Consider the following 6522-nt stretch of genomic DNA (forward strand, 5'->3'; position numbering starts at 1 on the left):
GAATACACTGATTCAATCACAGACAGACACGCACCCCTCATCTGCCTTCTCTCACAGACAAGCTCTTCCCGTACAGCTAAACTTGGTTCCGGCACAGACAGACCCACACAGTCTATCTGCCTTTCCCCCCCAACAGCTAACGGTAATTCTGCCGATACTGCTGGTTTAAGTACAGGAAGACACACACCGTCTGTCTGTCGTTCTCCCCAGTCAGTCTCTTCTCTCACAGATTCACCTCTCAGCACAGACACCCCCAGTTCAGGCACAGCCCTGCGCACACATGCACTCTGTCCTCCCTCCTGGTCATAATGTCTCTGAGCATTTTTACACACAGCCCTTTCCACATAAGGGTCTGCAACTAATGTCACTAGGTCACATGTAGCATTGTCAGGCACATAAAGAGATAACAATCTACCCAAATCAGTACCCAGTAAAACATCATTAGGAATATTTTCAGATACCCCCACATTTCTTAAACCTCTCCCCACTCCCCAATAAAGATATATACGTGCCATAGGCACTTCAAGTTTCATTCCCCCAATCCCTTTAACTGCTAGAGTCTTTCCAGGGATAATGTTCTCAGAGTTCACTAGCTTTGGATGCACCATAGTCACTTCTGCACCTGTGTCCTTTAGCCCTAGGGTTACCTTATCTCCAACAGTCACAGGTTGCAGGTTCTCATGGTTGTTTTCCTCTGGACAGGTAACAAACAAAACAGATGCTGGTACTTCTGAGGGATTACTCCCTCCATCTGATTGCCCCAAGTTAATCCTCTCTGTGCAAGTGGAGCTGATGTGGCCCACTTTGTTGCAAATAAAACATCTGCGGGTATCCCCCTGCCCAGATGCAGCACTCGCCCCTCCTTTCCCAGAGGGAGCAGACACACTGGATAAAGGCACAGCAGGCTTTGTGAAGGGGGGTCGTGCAGCAGCTCCTTTACAGGTGGATCCCCCCTTAGAAAAGGATTTCCTCCCATTCTCTGGAGACCTGTTAGCTGTGTAAAAATCAGCCAGCTCGCCAGCTTCCAATGCTGTTATGGGCTTCCGATCTAAAACCCATTCTTGAACTCCGGCTGGGCACAGCTGCATAAATTGCTCCTTCACAATCAAATCTTCCAGCTCCTCCATAGTGGCAACTTTTAATCCTCTGACCCACTGTTTAAAGGCTGTCCTCAAGTTTCCAACAGCTGTAATATAGCTCTCTGACACACCTTTCTGCAGAGAACGGAATTTCTTTCGGTAAACTTCAGGAGTAAGATTGTATCTCCTCTGCAGGGCAGCTTTAATGGAATCATAGTCCTGATCAAACTCTGGGGGTAGTTCAGCAAACGCCTCCAGTGCAGGACCTTTCAGGCCAGGGGTAAGGTACTTGGCCCACTGCTCCCTTGGCAACTGGAACTGTCTGCAAACTTTCTCAAAGCTACGCAGGAATACATCCACATCTCCATCTTTCTCCAGGGTGGGAAAGGTCTCTGCACGCACTCTGGGAGCAGGTAGGTCTCTAGGTTCACCAACAACAGATGAGACCATCCCTCTCTCCAACCGTGCAAGCTGTAGCTGATACTCTCTCTCTGCCTGTCGTTCAGCAGCCTGTCTTTCAGCTGCCAGAGCCTCTCTCTCTGCTGCCAGAGACGCCTATCTCTCTGCCACAGCAGCTTGTCGTTCAGCAGCCTGTCTTTCATAAAACTTTGTAATCAGTTCCATGCGCAAACTTGCATCCACTGAGCCCATATGTTTAAGAACAGTTTGCAAATAACAGTCCACGGGATCCCCAGATTCTGATGAATCGCTGCCCCCAGCTGCAGACATCTCTCCTGAGACCTCAACTGGTGTGATTTGGCTGTTATCATATTCAACAAGAGCTTGTATTAGTAAATCTTTGTTCTTTGAACGTGTTGGAATATCCCGCTCCTGGCATAGGAGTATAAGTGCCTCTTTAGATCGCTGCTCGTATGCCTCCATAGCAAAAATAAAATAGAAAAGAACAACAGAGAATAGGGAAGGGGACTGTTTGCAATGTGTCACTATATAATGCACTGAGTTTTAGCCTTTGGAAATTGTAAGAAACAATTTCTTTTAGTACCGGGATTTTCACACTAGCAAATCCACAAGCACTAAAATCTAATAATAAAAAAATGATCTACACCGCTGCCCACCAATTTGTGATGAACCAAGGTTATCCAACCCTGCACCAGTCACTTATTTGGCACAGAAAGGGTTTTCAGCCCCCTTTTCTGTCACCTATAGCTCAAATGCTGCCACAACTTAAAATTTATTAAAGGGAAAATCTTAAGGAAAACCCCAGACTTTACACATTAACTCTAGAAATACAATTTAGCAGAAAATAACCTAAACTTATACAGTTCTAATATTCCAGTCTCTTTCAGTAAAGTGGTTCAATTATTAGACAAAGGCCAAACTTAATAAAGGAATTATTTATTATGCCAAAAATATTATGCACAATGCATTAATAATAAAAAGTTGTTACAAATAAAATTACACACGCAAACAGTGTTTTAAAATAAAAAGGAGAAAAACAGAATTGAATACTTTACTAGCTTCAAGATCTGCGCCAGGGGAATGGCAAGAAAATGATGGCTCCTTACTTCTGTACAGCAGCTCCCCTTGTAAGAATGACAATCTTATTGTTAAAAAATAAGATTCTTAAACCTACTTCTCAGAGATCATGTTGCTTAACCACACCCTCCTGGGCGGGCTAAGAAACCCCACTGTCTTTACAACCTTCAATAGACTAAATTTCTTGCCTGAATTTATATAATCCATTATCATTCCTGCTAGGTAAGAAATTTCTATATTTACATATTTAGAACCTCTTAGTTTTATTGGGAGAACCAGTTTGATATCAAATATGCCATAGGTTGTCATATTTACCTGCCGTTAAGGTTATAACACTTTTAACCCACATATGTACATAATATACCAATATCCTGTCAGTGACCTGGTCAGTTTTTGTAATGAAGGGCCTGTTTTGCATCATGCATTCTATTGACAGCTTAAGCCATAAACTTTATCCTGTGTATCTCTGTGACTAAGAGCTTCAGTGATTTTATGACTCAATGCATACACACTAGCATTTGGTGGCTAGTTAGAGGGTTCTGGCACTTCAAAGAAAATACAAACACAATTCTTCTTGAAAACAAATAACTGTTTTGAGTGCAAGCTACACAACGTTAACTCCTTAGGAGCTGAATCCTGAGATATTTGTGACACCCTTTACTCATTTTCACATGAGACCTCTTCAGCTTTGTATGCTGAACCAATGGTGCAGGGATTATACAAATATATCCCAATTAATATCCTTAAATCCCAATATTCGACTATCTCTGACTTGGTGATTAGATCACCACCATTTGGTCCAGGGGGCCTCTTTTGTTCGTCCAACCTGGACTGTGATTTCAACAGATGCAAGTCTTTCAGGCTGGGGAGCTGTCTGGGGATCTCTGACAGCGCAGGGGGTTTGGAAATCTCAAGAGGCGAGATTACCAATCAATATTTTGGAACTCCGTGCGATTCTCAGAGCTCTTCAGTTTTGGCCTCTTCTGAAGAGAGAACCGTTTATTTGTTTTCAGACAATGTCACAACCGTGGCATATGTCAATCATCAAGGTGGGACTCACAGTCCTCAAGCTATGAAAGAAGTATCTCGGATACTTGCATGGGCGGAATCCAGCTCCTGTCTAATCTCTGCGGTCCATATCCCAGGTATAGACATTTGGGAAGCGGATTATCTCAGTCGCCAGACTTTACATCCGGGAGAATGGTCTCTTCACCCAGATGTGTTTCTTCAGATTGTTCAGATGTGGGGGCTTCCAGAAATAGATCTGATGGCTTCTCATCTAAACAGGAAACTTGCCAGGTATCTGTCCAGGTCCAGGGATCCTCAGGCGGAAGCAGTGGATGCGTTGTCACTTCCTTGGAATTATCAACCTGCTTATATCTTTCCGCCTCTAGTTCTTCTTCCAAGAGTGATTTCCAAAATCATAATGGAGCGTTCATTTGTACTGCTGGTGGCTCCAGCATGGCCACACAGGTTTTGGTATGCGGATCTTGTTCGGATGTCCAGTTGCCAACCTTGGCCACTTCCGTTAAGGCCAGACCTATCTCAAGGTCCATTTTTCCATCAGGATCTCAAATCATTAAATTTGAAGGTATGGAGATTGAACGTTTAGTGCTTAGTCATAGAGGTTTCTCTGACTCGGTGATTAATACTATGTTGCAGGCCCGCAAATCTGTGTCTAGAAATATTTATTACCGAGTTTGGAAGACTTACATTTCATGGTGTTCTTCTCATAAATTTTCTTGGCATTCTTTTAGAATTCCTAGAATTTTACAGTTTCTTCAGGATGGTTTGGATAAGGGTTTGTCTGCAAATTCCTTGAAAGGACAAATCTCTGCTCTTTCTGTTCTGTTTCACAGAAAAATTGCTAATCTTCCTGACATTCATTGTTTTGTACAGGCTTTGGTTCATATCAAGCCTGTCATTAAGCCAATTTCTCCTCCTTGGAGTCTTAATTTGGTATTGAGGGCTTTACAGGCTCCTCCGTTTGAGCCTATGCATTCTCTGGACATTAAATAACTTTCTTGGAAAGTATTGTTTCTTTTGGCCATCTCTTCTGCTAGAAGAGTTTCTGAATTATCTGCTCTTTCTTGTGAGTCTCCTTTTCTGATTTCTCATCAGGATAAGGCAGTTTTGCAGACTTCTTTTAAATGTTTACCTAAAGTTGTGAATTCCAACAACATTAGTAGAGAAATTGTTGTCCCTTCGTTGTGTCCTAATCCTAAGAATTCTTTGGAAAGATCTTTACATTCTTTGGACGTGGTTAGAGCTTTGAAATATTATGTTGAAGCTACTAAAGATTTCAGAAAGACTTCTAGTCTATTTGTTATTTTTTCTGGTTCTAGGAAAGGTCAGAAGGCTTCTGCCATTTCTTTGGCATCTTAGTTAAAGCTTTTGATTCATCATGCTTATTTGTAGTCGGGTAAATCCTTCCCCCCCCCCCCCCTCAGAGGATTACGGCTCATTCTACTAGGTCAGTTTCTACTTCCTGGGCTTTTAAGAATGAAGCTTCTGTTGATCAGATTTGCAAAGCAGCAACTTGGTCTTCTTTGCATACTTTTACTAAATTCTACCATTTTGATGTTTTTTCTTCTTCAGAAGCAGTTTTTGGGTAGAAAAGTTCTTCAGGCAGCTGTTTCAGTTTGATTCTTCTGCTTATAATTTCAGGGTTTTTTTCATTATAAGATTAAAACTTTTTGATTTGGGTTGTGGATTCTTTTTTCAGCGGCATTGTCTGTCTTTATTTTTATCCCTCCCTCTCTAGTGACTCTTGCTTGGAGTTCCACATCTTGGGTATTTGCTATCCCATACATCACTAACTCATGGACTCTTGCCAATTACATGAAAGAAAACATAATTTATGTAAGAACTTACCTGATAAATTAATTTCTTTCATATTGGCAAGAGTCCATGAGGCCCACCCATTTTGTGGTGGTTATGATTTGTTGATGCTTTCGCTCCTTTCTTATCACCCCACTTGCTGGCTATTCGTTAAACTGCATTGTGTATGTGGTGGTGGGGGGGGGGTGTATTTATAGGCATTTTGAGGTTTGGGAAACTTTGCCCCTCCTGGTAGGAATGTATATCCCATACGTCACTAGCTCATGGACTCTTGCCAATATGAAAGAAATTAATTTATCAGGTAAGTTCTTACATAAATTATGTTTTTTATTAGGAAAGGGTGTGAGAAGGCTAGAATGGAAAGGGAGTTATATGATAAATGGAATTTGTGGTTGTTGTTTTTGTTTGAATTGAAAATGTGTGTTATTGATGTGCGTGAGGAAATTGCTGAAGCAAGAAAAATAATTTAAAAATGTATGAGTGTAAAGGAAAGAAAATAGTTTTTATGGCAAGATTGGCGAGAATGGAACAATATTAGTCTTGTATTAAATACTTTTTTAAGAAAGTTATTTTGTTAAATTTAGCTTTAGTTTTTCCTCCTGATAGGATATTTAGGAGTATTTTGAGAGTTTTGTTAACTTTTTTCTGAAGTTCTGGTATGGAGCATTTGAAAATAGATGTTATTGTTAAGAGTAAGAATGTTGAAGGTAAGGGTTTTCCTGATGTGGCGAGATTCTTGGCTATGAAATATATTAGGTGTGTGGTTCTGAGTGGTAAGGACAGCATGGCTGGTTATATGGTAAAGTATGCTTATGGAAATGTTTAAGATTGATAGAAAGAAACCGGTATGTTTTGCTGTTCTGTGGTTTTATGTAAGGGTAGAATGTTGGATTATAAAAATATATGGTTTGGAGAATGTTAGTAGGGAGATGTGGTGTAAAAGTAGAATGGTGTTGAAACTGTTGAATAAGAAGGAAGGTCTTGAGTTGATTGGGGGTCTGGATGAGAAGGAATGTGTTTCGGTGTGGAAAAATGTGTGTAATAAACATTTGATGAATAGGCAGAAAGATATTAGTAGGATGAGTGTGCATAAGTGTTTGCCGAC

The sequence above is a fragment of the Bombina bombina genome, chromosome 6 (assembly GCF_027579735.1).
Source record: "Bombina bombina isolate aBomBom1 chromosome 6, aBomBom1.pri, whole genome shotgun sequence".
Lineage (NCBI taxonomy): Eukaryota > Metazoa > Chordata > Amphibia > Anura > Bombinatoridae > Bombina > Bombina bombina.